This window comes from Siphateles boraxobius, unplaced genomic scaffold (assembly GCF_051911475.1).
Source record: "Siphateles boraxobius isolate OS27281-9 unplaced genomic scaffold, OSU_SipBor_1 1, whole genome shotgun sequence".
NCBI lineage: Eukaryota > Metazoa > Chordata > Actinopteri > Cypriniformes > Leuciscidae > Siphateles > Siphateles boraxobius.
This window is the reverse complement of record NW_027508699.1, coordinates 1,354,862-1,375,920: the sequence shown is the minus strand read 5'-3', so window position 1 is coordinate 1,375,920 and position 21,059 is coordinate 1,354,862. Positions and strand designations below refer to the sequence as shown.

Below are 21,059 nucleotides of genomic sequence, written 5' to 3'. Positions count from 1 at the left end.
AATGATGTTAACCGCTAACTGTAGAAGTTATTATGTAGCTTAGCCTAAGCTGGATGGATGCTAGGTTAGCTTAGCTTAGCCTAAGCTGGATGGACGCTAGGTTAAGTTAGCTTAGCCACCTAGGCTGGTTTGTTTACAAGATGACGTTACAAGTTAGCACTTCCTGTGACAAGTCGTTGTCGAGGGAACCAGTGCATGTCAGAACAATTCAACAGTCCATGAAGAATGTCTGCACATTTTAAATGAGTTATGCATGTTTAAACGGGTTAAAAGGGGGCGCCTATACTTTAAGTCTTTCAAGAACTTGATGTTACATTCAGTAAAATGCAAATGTGGTTTGGCATTTGCAAATTTTACTCATGGAACTCTTCTCTTTACTGTACGCAACTTATTCTATTTGTTTACAGAGTAAGGTGTCAGGGGTGTACAGTTAAAGACCCAGAACCAGATATGAAGAATGAAGACCCAGAGTCAGAATTATAAAAAATTAAAGAAAATATTTACTGAAGATAGTTTGCAGTTTCATCAGCAGAAGTCAGCTTCAATACTCGCACAGGAGTTCGTAGGCCGCCCCGCTTACAGTTACAAAGATCACAGCAGTAATACGATTTCCAAGGTCTAAGCTACGTCATTGCTTACAGGATGAATGATTCTCATTGGCTATGAAATAGATAAACACAGTAATTTTCCACACATATACAGATAGACTGAAGCATATCTCCATCGATTATGCAGCTGAAGTTAGGCACGTCATGACCTTCCAGGTCGCAGATTTGGGTTGCTGGGCGCCAGCATGTCCAGAACAACAACTCAGTCAATCTCCAATAATGCCAGTGGTTCCTTAACCTGTAACCAAGAAGACTAACACACACACCGACACACAGCTTTTCCAAGGTTGGATTTGGCCAGGCTCTCACTATAAACAGGAGAGTCCTCTCCAAACATCAAGATAATGCGTTCTTTCTCTCAAGGATAGCTAAACTTTAGTCTAACTGGAAAGAAAGACTTTAACAAAGAAATGGCCCCTTAAACTATTGGCTTCAATGACCCCTATATGTTTAAACACATTGAAGACCTTTCTCAAACACAAAACAAGTCCCTATTTCATTTCTGGAAGCTGGGTTAAATAAGCAAGCACTGCATTCAGATATCAAATACAGACATTAAAGAATACATGAAAAGAACATTTCAGTAATCACAATGGTAACTTATATAAATAAAGTAAAATCTCCAGAGAGGTCATTCAACTCATTTGATATTTAGAAGGAAAAATATTGATTAATACCTTAATTATAATCAATCATTACATATACATTGAAGCAGCAGTGGATTCCAATCCACCCCCTTCAGTCCCCCGTTTTAGACCAATGTGGAGTCCTAAACACCACATCTGGTCTATCCATAAAGAGGCTGCTTCAAAATGTTAGGTTTCTGACCCATGCTCCTCTGTCAGGTTAATTTTTATAAAACAAACAATATATTTTTCCTTCAATGACTTAATATCAACAAAATATCCCACATACTATAATATTGATCTCCAGAACCTTTGGACATAGCTGTCTTTACATGTCTTACACAGCTATTATTCATCTTGGCTAATTTGGTTTCATCATCAAATTAACTGATACAATACAAGTACATATTTATTCTCTGGAAGCCGGCTAAATAAGCAAGCACTGTTGCTGTATTCCTAGCATGGGCTAGACCCGCAGTCACTACTCAGATCCCAAATACAGACATTGTCTATAATCATAAATACCAGGATATATGCACTAGTTTTTATAATTTCCAATTCATTTTATAATAAACTAAGAAGAATAGTTAATCCATTCTTTTCACTACTCCCATTTATAGACCCAAAAGGTTCAAAACACTGGTTGAAAACACAAAGGTTGTCAAACTGAAAATAAACAACATAAAAAATAAAATAAAAATAAGACCCATAATAATCCACTTTAAGTGTCTCCATGAATTCATCCTTCAGTTTACAGTCACCATCTTAATTATATAACATCTTATACTTTTTTTTTACTCTTTTCAAAAATAGAAATAAAATAAAACAAATTCACATAATCATTTCAGTCATTATTTTACCACTAAAATATAGGATCGTTCCCCATTCTGCTTAATAAAGCTTTTGTTCATTCCTTATCCTTATATCACTTTAATCCCTGTCAATCATACGTCTTATTGTTTTTATTTTGAAACTCACTTTTCCATACCATTTAAACTTAATTTGACTTCCATAAATTCTATCAGAAATTGTATTTTCATAACATTCATTTTTTTTTCTACTATATTTCTTCCATCTTGCCCTACATGCCAGTTCCTTCTGCATCCGAGTCTCTCACCACTGTCAGCCTAGTGACACTTAAAGTTCCCTCGTTAGGGATATCAATGGTATTTTATTAATTCTTCAATACTCTTGTTTTCTTATCATTAACTTCAACTTTATTTTTCATTATAACTACTTCTCACAGTATTTGTCTCAGTTCCACTTATCTTTACAGTTTTACAGAAACCAAAATATTATGTTACTCAGATCCCAGCCCACAGCCATATAGTTGCTTTCTCTTTTTACCTTTATTAAATTGTAGTTTTCTTAGACATCTAATGTCATACATACATTTAATGGATTGAGAAATACAACCTTTTCTTTTTAGAAGTTATATTCACTCCTCCTTTGTTCGCCCTCCGGCCTTTCAATAAAAATGAGGGAGCTCACTCTGGATAATTTGGATAGTGACTTAGCCAATGTGTCACTTTGTCTCTCTGCCGTCAAGTCTATATATATATATATATATATATATTTTTTTTTTCCTACGTTTATCCTTATGATCCCACCTAGTTGTCTATTTAAATTTAGACCCTCAGTTGAATTTAGACAAGAGTTTTACCCCAGAATGGACGGCAATCTTCTTTACAATTCCAATTTATATAAAATACTAATCCAGAGAGTAATTCAGTTCAATATCATAAATGACAAAAGCATTCATAATTACCGGTAGCAGACAGAGCTGGAGAACCACTCCAATTAAAGCTCGTCCCATGTTCTGCCTTGTCTTTTCATCAGATTGACTCAAAACTATTAGCTTCCTTAAAACTTGTCATTAGCCTTAACCCATCTGTAATGATAAAACCCTCATTCCAGAGGTTAATGACACAATATACACACTATTCAGACGCAGTATTCGTACCCCAAACTAACACATACAAGACATAGAGTGCAGTCACCATCACACACACACATATTAGACACATATTTTAACTGTTCATCTTCAATGTTCGCTTTTCATTATATCATCTCTAAAAAGATTTAAATTTTAAGTAAGATTTTAAACTTCACATTTTACTGTAGCTTTTACCTAATTTTACATGGTTTCTTAACTAGTTTCAAAGCATGCCTGTTCATTATTCATTAGAATTTAACAAGGTCAGCTGGGTTGTTTTGTTTCATTATCATTATTTTGCTTCAGCTTGCTCTAGCAGGCCGATGACAGAAAGACAGACACAGTTACCATCCCTTCCTCCGCTCAAGCAGTCTCTCTCACTATAAATAAATTTCTAAGACTGTAACTTATATAAAATGTAATATTAAATTCGTTACAATAATCTTTGACCATTCACCTTTGTTATCCAGACTTTTCTTAAATCAAAAGCTGTCTTCATCTTTAGCCACCACCATGTCTAACGACCTTCAAGAGTTAAAACTATGTTATAGACATATTAGTTCAAAATCAACTCTTCTATACATTTTACTTGCCCATATGGCAACCAACATCATGTCCCTCATATAATTAAGTTTTGTTACTGTCTCCGCAGCAAATAATGGCAATCACCTCATGGAATCAGCTGGCTCCTGAAAGCCCTCTCCCGTTATCTCTTTATCTCTAATTTTCTTCTCTTCAGGGTGTCGTCCCCTGGCATAGTTGCAGACACTTGTCACAATGAAAAACAAGCCATACAATCAATGCGGTTTCTGGTGAGTGGTATAGAGGAACTCACATTTCTGGGTCAGACTGCCGTAACTTCTCACAGCCCATCTCACCTCTCAATGCTCTGCTGACCCCGGTGGCCTCCAGTAATCAGCGCTCAACTCTCATACCTTTCTCACAAATAACACCTGCATCCGGAGGTGCCCAGTGTTCGTGACCCCCTGCGTTGGGCTGTCCCCTGGCCAGGAAGATCATCCCGTCATTGAGTAGCCACTCATACACACGTACACACTGGTGACCGCTCTTTCCCAATACAATCAGTTTTCTTCAACAGAACTCAGCTGTTTTCTGGAGCTTAGGAAAGGCACGTTCAAGAGTCACCAGGGCCATTCGGATTGCCTAATAGTGTTCACAGGGAGACAGGTTAATAACAACAGTATTTAATCACTTAAATCCATTAACTATCTTAAAAGCACCAACTTAGCTACTTAGACTATACTCAGTGAATTTAGATCACAACCGTACATTCAGTGTACTTCATCTGTAGCCGGAGCCATCGGTCCTGAATGGTGGAGACTAAAATGAGACAAAGTTGTTACTGGTCCTAAAATACGCTAATCAAAATGTCACCTCTATCGTTTAAGGTCTGTATTATTATTTTAAAGACTTCTTTAAAGTCATTCAGTTTTACATTTAAAACATTTTTAACATTTAAATACAAATTGCCCTCTGAATGGTAATGATTTCTTTTAACATCTCTGTGTCTCTGGTTTTCAACTGAAACACTGTGCTTTACTATCAATAACTTATTTTCATTTATGACACAGGCTCAGATAACAGCTTTTAGCTGACATTGAATGAGAGAGAGACTCTGAGGCATTCAAGACTGGTACACTGCATTGTCATAAAACTTTTAACATTAGACTTTATCTACCATCTTTTAACTCTAGCCCAGCTTAAGGCATCTTTGCCAGAAATTACATGTGTTTTCAAATAAACATAGTTTTACAGTCTTTTGCCCACGTCAGGGAATCTAGACATTAAAAATTTCCATTCAGATTGAGTCTCTGTCGCACTGGCTGTTTCAGCCACAGCACACATCAGATTTAGATAAGCGAACTGTTTGATTACAGCCAATAGCAGACTTATCTTTTGAAAGCAAAACATCAGCTTCTAGCTCTTTCATGGTCAACTTTTCAAGCTGTTTGTTTAATCAGCATTTAGCAACTGTTAATCCAGTACTGCTTCTGCTTATTTGTTCTTACATAAAAAAATAATTATTCTAGTTCTCAATAACGTTTCACATTTCTCAATCTCAATTTTAATTGTCAAGTTCTCAACCATAGTTTAATATTTGACTTTAGTTTTCTCTTGGAGTTTATCAATCTCCAATTAGGATTCACACTATAAGTTTGACGAGGCAAGCACTCTCTGCTTGTGATACTTTTGCAGTTATTGTAAATCATCTGTAAATCATTAGTCTCTCTATATCATCTAAACCTTTTTAAAATGTTTAATTACAACACAATCATCCTTTTAGTTACTTTGATATATTTTGCAACTCACATCTGTTGGAGTCATTCATTTTACATCAACCTGTATTCATCAATTCACTTATAAAAATTACTATTATAGAAATTACTATTATAGATATTTTCTTCAAAAGGATTCACTTTAAGACTTCAATCTTTTGACCTTTTTATCTCTTATTTCTCAGACGAAAAATGTCACTGTCGTCATTTAAACACTGATCTACTTTCAAACCAATATTATTACCAAAAATGTGTTGTCATTTTATCACATTTTAAACACCTTCTCGGTGGGCATTTACAGTTACGTATTAAATGGTCCTGATGACCACCATTAAAACACTCCCGGCTCCAAATTACAGCACACTCTTGAAGCAGTGTGTCCCAAACAGGAATGCAAACCGAGCTGATAAGCAGTTCTCTGTATTCTTTTACAGTCCACCAGTGGCGGGTTCAATCACAATAGCCGAATCATAAACTTCATCATTATTATTGGCAGAACATTAATTTTCATAAGCTGCAAAATATTCTAAGTTGTTTTCACAAAGTGTCTGTTTAACTTCAGTCACACTTGTCCAAGGAAATGATCTTCGACCCATAATTTAATATACTTGCTTTTTGTAATCATCGTAAGCAATACAAGGCTAAACATTTTAATTTTTCAGTTTCTTTGTTTGTTTGTAGCCAGTCAAGTTGTTGTTTAAATTTCCAAACAGAAGCAAAACTTATCAAGACAACCATTTACTTAATAATTTCTGCAAATTTCTCTGAAGTGAGGGATTCAGAGCACAGCTGCTTACAGCGTTCGCTCTTTTCTGTTTCACTATTAGTTTCAGGACTGTTCAGGTTACTGATCAAGTTACTCAGTTTGTCTGCCATATCTTAATAATAGTTCAAACTCACCTGAAGTCATTGCAGAAATGGAGGCGGCGATCTTTGAACAACACAGCTTGGCTTCTCCGTGATGAAACTGCAGAGTATACTCCAAAATCACAGTTACATATACTGGTCCATGCCAATTTGGGTCACAACTTTTTTTCTTTCTTTTTTTTTTTTTTCTCGGGATCGTTCCTGATGCATCCCTGGCAAACAACCCTATTTTTATTAGTATCCCTAACTGCCTGATTCACTAAATTCGGGGATCCCCTATCTGAGATGGAAGAGATTGGGCAGGTTTACGGTGCCACTGGACCTCCCGTCCAGGGACGTACTCTGCTGGGGTGGTGCTACACCATTAATGCCCAGCAAGGCCCCCACAGAGCACGCTTCGCTTGCGCTGTCTGCTGCCGTTACCCTTAACGACGCTCTCAGCGACTTCTTATCCTCTCAGCAGTACAACTTACTCCTTCACTCGCCTCATCGGAGTGAAGGCTACTTACTCCTTCACTCGCCTCATCGGAGTGAAGGCTCTCCCGCTCTCCTTCAAAATCTCTTCCAGTCAGACAGCCCTAACAATTAATAAAAGCTTACTACCTTGTGTGTTGATTTGCCAGAGATGTCACCACGGAATGATTGCCCGCCGCATCCTCCACCAAACTGTCAGGGGTGTACAGTTAAAGACCCAGAACCAGATATGAAGAATGAAGACCCAGAGTCAGAATTATAAAAAATTAAAGAAAATATTTACTGAAGATAGTTTGCAGTTTCATCAGCAGAAGTCAGCTTCAATACTCGCACAGGAGTTCGTAGGCCGCCCCGCTTACAGTTACAAAGATCACAGCAGTAATACGATTTCCAAGGTCTAAGCTACGTCATTGCTTACAGGATGAATGATTCTCATTGGCTATGAAATAGATAAACACAGTAATTTTCCACACATATACAGATAGACTGAAGCATATCTCCATCGATTATGCAGCTGAAGTTAGGCACGTCATGACCTTCCAGGTCGCAGATTTGGGTTGCTGGGCGCCAGCATGTCCAGAACAACAACTCAGTCAATCTCCAATAATGCCAGTGGTTCCTTAACCTGTAACCAAGAAGACTAACACACACACCGACACACAGCTTTTCCAAGGTTGGATTTGGCCAGGCTCTCACTATAAACAGGAGAGTCCTCTCCAAACATCAAGATAATGCGTTCTTTCTCTCAAGGATAGCTAAACTTTAGTCTAACTGGAAAGAAAGACTTTAACAAAGAAATGGCCCCTTAAACTATTGGCTTCAATGACCCCTATATGTTTAAACACATTGAAGACCTTTCTCAAACACAAAACAAGTCCCTATTTCATTTCTGGAAGCTGGGTTAAATAAGCAAGCACTGCATTCAGATATCAAATACAGACATTAAAGAATACATGAAAAGAACATTTCAGTAATCACAATGGTAACTTATATAAATAAAGTAAAATCTCCAGAGAGGTCATTCAACTCATTTGATATTTAGAAGGAAAAATATTGATTAATACCTTAATTATAATCAATCATTACATATACATTGAAGCAGCAGTGGATTCCAATCCACCCCCTTCAAAGGAAATAGATTTGCTGTAAGTCAAAGCTTGTCTAAGCCTATATAGTTACGTCCATCTCGTGCATAAATACTGACTTTTCAGCGAGTAAACAGTTTTGATCGCTAGGTAGCTCTCTGCTTGTAGATGCAGCCAAAATTTAGGTGAATTTACATCAACCTAACAATAATTTGTAAGGTCTTTACTTTGTAGAAAGGGGAGCATCACCCAAGTCTACGTGTATATAACACTGTACTGAGATTCCTTCGTCAGAAACAGATTAAGCAATACTGCAATTTGGATTCCTTCAACCAAAGCAGACTAATAAATACCGGTACAGTTTGCATGCCGCTGAGATGAGATTCCTTTGTCAAACAGACTTACGCTTTAATGCTGAAATTACCGATACCAGTTAAGACCCTTTTTTTATTTTATTATTATTATTATTATTTTAAGTAGAGATGTCAATTCCAGCTATCGTTTTATCTGCATTTAGACAAGCCAGCAGCTAGTGATCAAAATGTGTATCGCATATCATGTCCCGTTTGGATCGGAATGATCAAATAAGCACTTTTAGGATAACAGTAGTTACGAAGGGGCTCTAGGTCATGCTAGTTTTCCCAGCTTAGGTGGTTTGTTTACTATCTGGCATTAGGGGGACGAATGCCCTATTTGGAGTTTGTATTTCCTGTAACAAGTCATTGTCATGGAAACTAATGTGCAGCAGTGTATATTTCAACCAGCGGGTGGCACAATGTCTGTATGTTTCAAAAAGCAGTGCATAGTCTGTTGGCACATGAGGCTTACACCTACATTCAAGATTTTCTTTAAATCAGTAAAATTCAAATTTTACTAATGCAAACTCTTGCTTCCTTTTGAGCACACATTTTCATCTACTTTAAAAGTTTTATGTCCTATGCTGACTAGGAACTTTGTAGCAGAGTCGTGCATTGTGGTCATGCCGTGTGTCTTCTGGGTTTTGAAGTTCAGAGTCAAAAGGTTCTTGAAGCTGGTGTCTTCCTCCATCACAGGTTTGTTGCACGCTCCGAGGTAGCTCGCTTGATGTCTGTGGTAGTAGCACAGGGACTTTCAGGGTTACCCTGGTTGGTGTCTGGGACCGCGCCCAGTCTACATTCAGACTCTTAAGTTTGAGAATCCTGTTGTGATGGCTTGTTCCAGCTGCTGGTAGTTAGACTGGATGTTTTCTGGCTGCCGAGCCAGAAAGCGTCGCAACTCTGGGCTGGATGTGATCCAGATCAGATAGAGTCTAGCAAGCTCTGGTGTAAATGCAGGGATATGTCTGGCCATTCGGTTGAGGTCTTATGTGTCACTACAAGCGTCGTTTCAAGATTATTCTGAATCAATCCTTTTCCTTCCACGGCTGCAGAAGCTTTAAGGAAATTGTCTGATGACATGTTAAGCAGAGGGGTTTGTCCCCCCCCCCCCCTTTTTGTGCAGGGCTGGGGAAGCCTACGCTGCTGATGCGAAGTTCAGCAGGGTACATCTTTCTCGTGGGGTCCATTTGCAGTTGGTTGGACTGTTTCAGTTCTATTTGGACCACATCGAGCTGGTCTATAATGTTGCAGCATCGCTGAGTCAGTGTTGGGACTTCAGCTCTGGCTGCAAGCCGATGGCTTCAGCGTCTCTCTCTTTGAGTTCAACCAGTTCCTCTCTCGTCTGTTGGCAGGTGCTCAGCAGCTGTCAGAGCCGCTTGAAAACTGGTGATCTCTTTCAGTTGCTCCACGCTGTCAGGGTCCCTGCATCTGTCCTGTGCCTTCTCCCGTTAAGCAGGGTTCGTTCTCTGTGGAGTCCTGTGGCTGGCAGCATTAGTTCATTTACCTCCTGTTTGGGGCCTGCGGGAGCATGGCCAAGGAGAAGATAATGCTGGTCAGCTCTTGGTGGCTCAGGCTGGGTGTCAGACGTCTGCTGTCGTTGTTGCCTAACTGTTCCTTCCTCTGCCGTGGCAGGTCGTTGCCTGCTTCAGGCTGAAGGATGTCCATGACACTGCTCTGCCGGGTCTTCAGGTGGTCCTGGTGGCAGGGCCGGGTGTCTGAGGCCTACTGGCACACTTGTGGGAACACGAGAGAGAAATGGCACAGGCAAATGCAAGTTTCTACAGAGGTGGTGAGCTATCTGTGTGGGAGAATGGCTATGTGGAGCAGCTAAAATTTAGTGTTGGTGAGCACACACAACATCAAAAAAAAAGTTTTGAGTATCTTAGTTGACGTGCTTTAAGAAGCATCGACTGATGACTGGGCTCTTACATGTCATAATCTATTACTCAAAAATGCTGATGGTTCTTCTCATGTTGTGCTACGAGAGTAACAGATAGAGCAAAACAAAAATAAAACAATAGGATGAAACCAGAAAAGAAGAGGAAGAAAGGAGTGTTTTACCTATTTAGGTTTAGCTAGGAGACATAGGTAAACAGGAGTCACTTATGGGTTATGCTGCTGTTAGACTAAGCTACCAGGGACACATCAGACATCTCAAGGTCCAAAAGAAGAAGAAGAAACAATGGGAAGTGTTTCCAGTTCTGTCTGGGGCCTACTGTGCGTTTGTGTTTAGCCGTACTTCATGTATTTAGCTTGGTGCTAAGGAGTGAGGATGGGTAAAACACAGACAGGAAGTAGGATATTAATGACCTGTGTAACTCACTATGGAAACAACAGTCGCTAGATATTGTAATCCTATAGAGAGAGAGAAGATGAGGATAGTGACTAGTGATCTAAAATAAGGTAAAGGTAAAGTTAGAACGTCCTTATAGCTCTAAGAAAACTAAAAGGAAAGGGAAGCGTATCAAGTAATTTAATTAAATTTCAAATTTAGTTAAGCCCTTTTTTTTTCTTTAGCTGAATATAAGAATTCAGGCTGAAACCAAAGTAAATAACTAAATTGAAATAAAATAAAAAAAAAATTATGTAAACATTGTGTGTTCTCATAGCTCTGGTAACTATGGGGGAACTTGAATAAGCAAATTCATTTAATTAAATTCCCAATTTAATTAAATTCAACTTAACTGAATAGGATGATTCAGGCTCAACAGGTGTAAATACACAAAATAAAATAGGGGTAGATTTAAGTAAAAATAAAAGAAACACAATTAAAACCCCAAAGTATCTGGGTTTCAATCTGAAAGTGAAACCAAAAGGAAGGGGTCGAGAGAGAGAAAGAGAGAGAGAAGAGGGTGGTTTAACCCTCTTATGAGACGTGCTTCGTGAAGCTCTGACACCAGGGTGAATCATTCGTCTCAAATCATTCGGAGTGTGTAATGTGTATCACTGCTAAGGTCACGTGATTTTATTAAACTGGGCTTCGTTACGCGTCATAGCTGTTTCGAAATTGTTTTAAATTTCAACGGTTCGTGAACCAGTGTGTATCTGGTCTCTATGTGATCTCGTATCACTTTATAGATTCGTACACATTTAATGACGCATTTGATTTAGGGTCTGATTGACTTTCAAGTCAAGCTTTCATAAAACGAGCCCTACAGTTTACTAAGATATTGTGCCTTGAAAGACACCTCATATTAAACGATATTAGGTAGCTCGCGGATTGCCATTACCTGATTACACCTTTTGATAAAACGTTTGCGATTGGTTTGTAAAAGGTGTTCCGTTGATTTGAGTTTCCTCTACACTTACACTGTTCTGACCAGCAGGGCTCGCCAGCGAGGGCGCTTCAAACAAAGAATCATTTGTGACGCAGTTGACTCCTTTGATTCAAAGCCTCGAAGAGCTTTGACTCTCATTACTCGTGTTCAAATCACTCAGTTCATATCACGCAAAATCTATAGTCTTTGGTTTAAGGTTACACTTTACGCTCTAACGTGTCTAAGTTTTTAGGCGGTGCTAAAACTATCACTCGAGGTAAGTTAGAGGGTTTTACTTGTAAGTTAGGATTGAGGGAGCTGTTGGCTACAACCGTCGCTTGTTTACACGAGGGTCTGTGAGATTGGTGCTGTTGTCAGAAAAACTAGATAGGAACGCCTGCTCGCGTTCCGGACGCAATGCCAACCAACAACACAGATCGTTCGGAGCAGCGTACGAGCTGTGCTGACAGTTTGCACTGAGTCTCTCGCTTAGACACGACGTTGCGTGTGAGTGAATCTTTTTAACAAATCAAAACAGCACCGTTCTTTCACAAACAATGGCACATTAATAGTTAGCTGATTGTTCTAATACGAATTCGACGCGATTGTTTCATATGAGCGCTTCAGCGGTTTAATATGAATACAATGACGTAACGCATAATAAGGCCTTAATCGGTGATTGAGGAACATCGCTCAGATCACATTAAAAAATGCTGAAAATGGAGATTTCTTCGTCCATATCAGGTTAATTTGTTGTGGTACCATTTATGCGCGCGGCTAATCTGAGATTTCTTCGTCAGAGAAGGCTTATGCTCGATTTATATCTGAAATTAGGCTTTCTTCGCTAATATCAGGAGTTTCTTATCGTACGATTTAAATATGCATTATAGCATTTATGAACTTTCTGCCATTCGTAGGAAGGCATATTCAAGCTATAGTTTTGCTGATTTACCTAGAAACTTGTACGTGCATGTATGAGATGTTAATAAAAACTTATGGGACAACATATGATTGATTACTGTCTGCTTGCATACAATGTTTAATACGATGCCTTAAAATTCTCCACCATATATGTAAGGAACTCAGCTTTTTGGAAATATTAATAATCAATAATATCTTGTTATTATTAATTATAAATATTTGGGTCAGTTAATTGGATTAACTTGATGTGGCTGAATTAATATTACAATCAATTAATCAGTTCTTCCAATGAACTCTTTTGATTATTAATTTATTCTAAGAAAAGGGTATCTTCCCTGGCCACAGAAGAATAATAATTTTTCGCCTGTAGTACTTTGAGCCAGTAGCAAAAACCGTGATCGTAAAGTGACTTGTATTGCAAACAAAACAGAACCAAATACATATTACGTACAAGTTTTATTAACTAAATATAGATATTTATATGAATATAAATAAACTAAACAACATACACACATGAATACATAAATAGGTTAGTGATAGGATAAAATTGGAAACCGGAAGAGGGTCTATGAGAAGAACCATCAGAATTTCATTTTCACATTTCATTGAATTGAATACTTGCATTTGTAATGGGAACAATTCTTGAAGTTGTTGAAAATTGAAGTCGTTGATGGTTCCGGCAGTGTCAAGTGGAAGTTGGTTGAGCGTTCTCTTTCTCCAGGAACGCATCGCTGGTTTGGTCAAGGCCTGGGACTCTGTTGAGGCCACGCCGAGCACCCAGGAGAAGTGAGGAAGTAGGAAGGATGGGTGATTGGAGTCGTTGTTGGTTGGAGCCTTTGTTCCAAAACTTTTGAGATTGTCCTTGGTTCTTTGTGAGAGAGTCATCTCTCTCCTGCCTGAGCCCATATCTGGTTGGAATCGAGGCCTGCTGGGCCCTGGGGCCCCCGTGGAGGGGGAGGGGGTTCCCCAGAATCACCAGAACAGTGTTGCGGCTGGATGAAAGAACTAAGAGAGGGAGGTCACATGTGGACTGTCTCTAATAAGGCCTGGAGAAGATCCTCCCCTAAGGGTTGAACTCGACCAATCAGAAAGGGGACATGTCTGAGAGGGAAAGTGGCTCTTAGTTGATTTACGGATCTTTGTCCCAAGCAAGATTATACCTTCATTAATGCTAAAATAGCTATAACACATCCACACTGCATTCTAGAAGAAGGTGATATACATCAAAGTGTGAGTCATTAAATGAGGATTAGTTAGGTAGGAGGCATTATACAGGTGAGGTTACATTGATCGTTAGTTGGTTGTATACCAGGATACATACCATAATATATACCTAATAGTACACGAGACAGTAAACCATTTACACTGTTTCTTTCACAGTTTTATGCATGTTCATTTATAGATCAGTTAGTCTATGATTAATGCAGCAAAGTCTGTTTTAAAGAGGGTTTCTGTTTCATAGTCTCTCTCTTGAGTATGTGGCCACATTCCTCGGAGGTCGTAAAATCTCCTTATCATGCCCTGTAACATGACACTGTTTCTGCCCTTGTGTTTGTTCATTTGGGCTGTGTGAGGAGTTTCATAAACCTTTGTATATAATGAATAATTAGTATGTGTCTGATTGGTCCATACCCTACACCTCCCACCAGCAGGAACACACTTCCCCAGCCCCATTGCCTGCCTGTTCCTCTTACCAGCTGGGCCATATCTCACCAGCCCAACCTCTTGTCTGGCCCACTTACCAGCAGGGTCATCCGCCACCAGTCCCATCTCCTGGCTGGTATCAGCAGGGTCATCTGCCACCTGCCACTTCTCCTGCCTTTTCCTTACAATCACCTCTTCAGCAGTACACTATCAGATCAGTCTTTAGTCATTTTCAATCGACACCGACAGTGGAGACAGCAAAAGGCAGCACTTGAAGACGAGGAGCGTTTGGCAAGAGGGGAGCCACCAAAGAAGCGTCAGTGCAAAGTCGACTACCATTACCAGTGTAAAACATGTGGTCAGTCAAAAAGTAAGCGTACTGGCCACACCCAGATTAAGGGGAAGTGGTACTGTCCATCATCTGGACACACTATCCTTGAATGGAAAGAGACTCTCAATAATTAAAAAAAACATTTGCCTGAAGTATTTTTAGTTTAGTATCTTTGTTTAACTCATTGTATCCCACTACTGTTCTATTGAGGTTCAAAAAAAGTTAATTGACTTCAAAAGATTTGTGAATATGTAAAAAAAAAAAAAAGAGAGAGAGAGAGAGAATAATTAGGAAATGTATTTATTAATCTGTTGAAGTTTGTGAAGTATCTTAATTGTTGCACAATTGTGTTCTAAAGATGTTTATCGGTTGGGATAACAAAAGCTCCAACTTTGTGAAAGCAATGTTGGAAAGGTCTTCCAGAAATAATAAAAATAATCTGAGAAGTAACTTTACCTCACAATGTTTTATTTCTGTGAAAACTAGTCATATTTGATGAGGAAAGGATGATAGTGAATGAAAAGATGGCATTGTGTTGAAATATAACAGTGTTATGGCCATAAACTCTCTCCTTTTCTAATGGCTAATATAATGGTATTTATAACTACATGGTTACTTATTATTATTATTATTATTATTATTATATCTAGCCATTGAATTGTGTATGTATGTATGTATGTATATATAATGGCATTTATAACTAAATGGTTACTTATTATTATTAATTATAAATACTAGTTTTATTATTATTCATAATTTATCAAACTATTTGTAATGGTAGTAGGTGTTTATTATTAGCATTACATGTAGGGGTGGTGATGGCGCAGTGGATAGTAAAGACACATGCCTTTGGTGTGAGAGACCCGGGTTCGAATCCACTGTGAAACACCGATGTGTCCCTGAGCAAGACACTTAACCCCTAGTTGCTCCAGAGGCGTGCGACCTCTGACATATAGCAATTGTAAGTCGCTTTGGATAAAAGCGTCAGATAAATGTAAATGTAATGTAGCTATTTAAAAAAAAATATTATAAAGATTATATAGATTTGAGCTTTTATTTTTGAAAGTGTTTTATTATTATTATTATTGCATGTAATGTGTATTTATTATTATTATTATTATTATTATTATATCTAGCCATTGAATTGTGTATGTATATATATATATATATATTAAGATTAAACCATATGTGTGGTAGTAAGTGTATAATAAATAATTGTATTTACATATATTTGTACGTGTATATTTATTTTTTATTATTGGAATATAACACGCTACATTTGAGCTTTTGGAATAAACTATATTTGTGGAAAGTATGTGTTGTACACTTCTATTATTTCACATTGTGATAGATAAAATAGGTCTAAATATTGACTTGTAAATCATTTAAATATTTTTACATTTACATTTGGCAGACGCTTTTATTATCCAAAGTGACTAATATTGCATTTAAGGTACACATTTTACATTCTTATCAGTTCTTGCTTTCCCTGGGAATCGAACCCATGAATTCCCCCTTCTTTCCCCCTTCTTTCCCCCTTCTTTCCAACCTGGCCCTAGCCAGATGAATTTCGCTCCGCCTAGCTTCACTCACATCCATCTGGAACCTCTTCCATTGAGAGTGATTTCTCCAACCAACTTTATGGTTTAGCCAATCTGGACGCAGGGCGGGAGTTTCATAGATGTGACGTAGTGGAGAAGCGACCGTTTTGTTTTTGTTTGTGGCAAGCTTTTCCAAGTGTGGCGACCCGAGTAAAGATGTACTAAGATTTAGAAAATTTCGCTCAACCTACACGTTAGCCCAGACAACTGGGCCACAAGTGAGATGGGCGGTTATAAAGTTACCGACTACGCCACCCCGGGGCCTACTTCCGGGGAATTTCCCTTCGCACTAGAGCAAGGCTCACAGGCTCGTTTTAACAGAGTCAGGTATCAGACTTGGGTTGAGTACAAACAATAAAAACTTTATTTTTTTCATCAAAAGTCTTCCAATTTTATTTAAGACACCAATAAATCAAAAAGACGAATCCATACAAATAACACACAGACCTTGCTTCAGAATTGGGCGCTGGCTTCCCGTGGCAGCAATGACACGGCAATCATACGTGCACACTCACATCACACCTCAATATGAGCACAGCATTCGGAGCACAGCATTCAGGCAAAAGAACCCACCACCACAATCGGGAAGAGACGCTTATCTTTCTGCCACTGATCGCCCCAATTCTGAAGGAAGAGAAAACAAAATTGTTTTTTCCTGCGTCGCTCTCATCAGCGTCACGGGTTGGCTTCGGTGTTAGTGGTTGAAATAGCACGTCGATAAAGATGACAGACAAGTAGCTTATCCAATCATATGCAAGGATTTTTGATAAGGCCCAGCCTTCTGAAACGCCATTTCAATGGATCGGTTCCAGATGGATGAGTGAAGCTAGGCGGAGCGAAATTCATCTGGCTAGGGCCAAGTTACCTTCTTTCCCCCTTCTTTCTCCTTCTGTGCTCTGCACGCGTGGGTTCGAATCCCATCTTTGTCGTTTGATGTCTTTAGTGTTCAAGGAAGCCAAGTGTGCTTGGCAAAGCTCTTTGCTTCCAACTACAACGTCATCATACTAAAGATAGATGCAGAAAAACTCCACGTGCAGGCGAGTGGTTGCGTGGTTAAGGTGATGGACTACTAATCCATTGTCCTCTGCACGCGTGGGGGGGAAACACGTTCTGAGGGAAGTCCAAATCTTGGCTAAACCAGCCTCCTTCAAGCTCATGCTTTCAACACCACAACTAAATAGAACGTAAAAAAGCAAAAGCACAATTCCTTTTTACAACAAGTCACGAAACTTCTTAAGAGACTATCAAAAATTGCCAAGGCTGACTGTATTTCAAGTCATCCCAGCGGGGTATTTGGTAAAGTTTTCAAGCAGCAAAGATCAAGTCTCGGATGAGCCTTACAGACTATGATACTTCCTCTGGGAAAGAATGCCAGTCAATCTTCTTCTTCTTCTTCTTCTGATTAATGGCGGATCATATCTTTACGATATATACCGCCACCTACTGGACTACTACACAGGAGTGTGTAAAAAGGACATTGGCAAATGATACATCAAATCATACAAATAAAAAAAATAAAAAAATAAAAAAATAAAATAAAAAAAACCCCACTAAATTCTTCTACTTAAACCAGTATCATTAAGATATATAATTAAATATTTGCTTCTTTGTCCCTGCATTCCTTGTTCCTGTAAAATATTATGAATATCATTTTCTGCATCAGCGTCTTTCCATTTCTGTCTAAATTTGTCAAATTTCTTACATTTAAATAAAACATGGGTGACATCCTCCAATACTTTACATTCAGAGCATATGCCATTACTTTTACCTATTAAGAATAAAGTGGAATTAAGGCCTGTGTGACCCAACCTCAATCTGGTTATCATACCTTCTTCATGCCTATTAAGACCCAATGAGGTGATTCTTTTCCCTCCAATACAGTTCTGGTTCCTATGATAATGTCTGGCATTCTTCTCTAACTCCCATTCATCTTGCCACTTTAGTGTAATCTGTGATTTAATTAAAGCTTTAGCATCTCCTTTACCCAATGGAATGTGAATTTGCACTTGGTCTAATTCCAGAGCTTTTTTAGCTAACTTATCAGCAATTTCATTGCCATCAATTCCATAATGTCCTGGAATCCAACAGAACTGTAGCACTAACCCAAGGCTTATAAGATTTAAAAGAAGATGCTTTACTTCTAATACTAAATCTTCACGTATTGCATTATCTGTTATAAAACTTTGTAATACTGCCATAGAGTCAGTACATATAACAGATCTCAGAGGTTTAGTCTCTTCAACCCACCTAAGGGCAGTAATTATTGCAGTCATCTCTATTGAATATATTGATAAATGGTCACTCACTCTATACCCATATCTTTTTCCAAATTCTGGAATGTAAATTCCAATACCACAATGACCCTTGGATTCTTTAGAGCCATCTGTAAATATTTCCAAATATCCATAATATGAAGTTTTTAAATAACTTAAGCAGGCTTCAGTAAAACTTTGCTTAGTGTGATGCTCACCTTTTCTCGCTAATAAATTAATATTTACCTCTGGTACAGGAAGCAGCCATGTAGGAACACAACTTAACGCTAATGCTGGGCCATACTTCAACTCTTTTAATCCATAATGGTTTACTATATTGCCAATATTCCAACCAAACCCACTGGACTTTTTACAATATTCCCAACAATCACTAAGTACTGACAGAGCTGGGTTGTTGAAACTTCCTTTTAACCTTACCCAATAAGTTAGTGATAATTTCTCATACCTTAAATTAATAGGGGTTTCCTTTGTTTTAAAAGCACCAAGGGCAATCCTCAAAGCCTTAAATTGCATTCTTTCAATTTTCTTGAGGGATGTCTTACAAGCTGAGCTATATATTATACAGCCATAATCAATATTTGATCTTATCAAAGCTTTATATATGTTCATCAGAGACAGCCTGTCAGCTCCCCAATTATGCCCAGTGACCATTCTCATAAGGTTAATTACCTTTTTACACTTTGTTTCAACATATTTTATGTGAAATTTCCATGTAAGTTTGGCATCCAACCATATTCCTAGGTACTTATATTTTTCACTTCTTTCAAGTTGCTGATTATAAAGCATAATTTTATAAGTTTCAGGGACTTTTTTCCTAGTAAAATAAACAACCTGTGACTTTGAAATAGAAAATTTAAAACCCCAATCAACTCCCCACTGTTCAAGTACATGAATGTCACATATGAAATGTTACGTCCTCTTCTCCAAATGACAGCATCATCTGCATATAATAGACCTTCGTTACTATCTCCCAGTTTTTCATATATGTCATTAATCATTATGTTGAACAATAAAGGACTGATAACACTCCCCTGAGGAAATCCATTTTCAACAATAAACTCATCAGACACTGCATCTCCCACTTTGACCCTAATGGAACGTTTAGAAAGAAAATCAAGTATATAATTATACATTTTCCCATTAATTCCCAATTTTCCTAATTTAATCAACAAACCTTCTCTCCACATAGTATCATAGGCTTTCTCAATATCCAGAAAAACTGCCGCCATTACTTCTTTCATTATTAAAGTCTTTTCAATTTCATTGCATACTTTAACCAGAGCATCAGTTGTTGACTTACCCCTCCTAAATCCAGTTTGATACCCTTTAATTGGATTTATGTATTCTAGAAAATAATTTAAACGTCCAACTATAATTTTTTCCATTAATTTTCCAAAATGTGAAGTGAGTGAAATAGGCCTATAATTTCCTGGATCACTTGAGTCTTTACCTGGTTTAGGAAATGGAAGAATTCTTGCCACTTTCCACATGCTTGATAATTTACCTTCATTCCATACTTTGTTAAACAGTTTAAGAACTTTCTCCAATATATTATCAGGTAGTTTTCTAAACATAGCATAACACAGGTTGTCCGTCCCTGGTGCAGAGTATGCAGAATTACTCAATGCCCTTTTAAGTTCTGACATATTAATTTCAGCATCCATAATAGACATATTTGACTCTTTGGTATTTAAGATATTCCTATTTATTTCCAATACCTCTTCTTTCCTTTTCATATACCGCTCCTCCAGGTGGCTACCCTTGTGTATGTCTGCAAAAGCTCTAGCAAGCATATTGGCTTTTTCCAAATCTGAGATTGCAGGGGTCCCATCTTTAATTAAAACAGCAACCTGAGGAGGCTTAAATTTGCCTATCATCTTCTTAATCATCATCCATACTTTATTTAAAGTGGTCTCTCTTCCTATTGTTGAGCAAAACTGTCTCCATGAATCTCTCTAAGCCTCTTTAATAACCTTCCTGGCTAATGCCTTCTTCCTTTGGTAGTTAATAAGATTGTCCATTGTTAATGTTCTACGCAAGTTCTTAAACGCTCTATACCTGTCCTTGATAGCCTCTGAACACTTATCATTCCACCATGGAACATTGATTTGCTTCTTTTGATTTTGACTAATAGGAACGCTTTGACTGGCAGCAACCAATATAAAAGAACTGACAATACCATTCATTTCATCAACTGTCTGATCATTATTAATTAATATACTTTCCCCATTCCCACAGCTTTCTACAAATTTCTCCCAATCTGCTTTTTTAAAATTCCATCTTTGGGGCACATAACTCTGTTCAATCATAAATTCAATATCAACTGCACATGTAATTGGGAAGTGATCACTACCCATGCTTGTGCTTTGATCTATTTCCCATTCACAGCTACTGGCAATTTTCCTATCAACTATAGTTAAATCTATACAAGAAGTTTCATTTTTATAAACATTAATTCTAGTACCATAATTATTATTTAAACACACTAACATTCTATCATTCATCATTTCTTCCACTGCCTCACCATTCAGATCTGTCTGTACCCCATAAACTGTTGTGAGCATTGAAGTCCCCACACCAAATCTCTCTGTGACTTCTCTTAACAATACTTTTCAATAACTCACTATTTAATGCTTTACATGGATTATAATAATTAATGATAGTAAAATTACCACTACCTTTGTTAAATATTTCAGTTACCACACATTCGTGGGCCTTGGAATTAATAGACCTATACGGTATTCCTAATTTAATTAATGTCATTCACCCTCCTCCTCTGCCTT

At 38.0% G+C, this 21,059-nt stretch overlaps 1 non-coding gene across 1 annotated transcript; it reads right to left on the bottom strand.

Annotated features, from left to right (window-relative positions):
* Positions 1-17,232: 17,232 nt before the first annotated feature.
* Positions 17,233-17,373, bottom strand: LOC143742181 (U4 spliceosomal RNA). The gene has a single exon (XR_013205375.1). It is a non-coding gene; the product is annotated as a U4 spliceosomal RNA (small nuclear RNA).
* Positions 17,374-21,059: the final 3,686 nt, after the last annotated feature.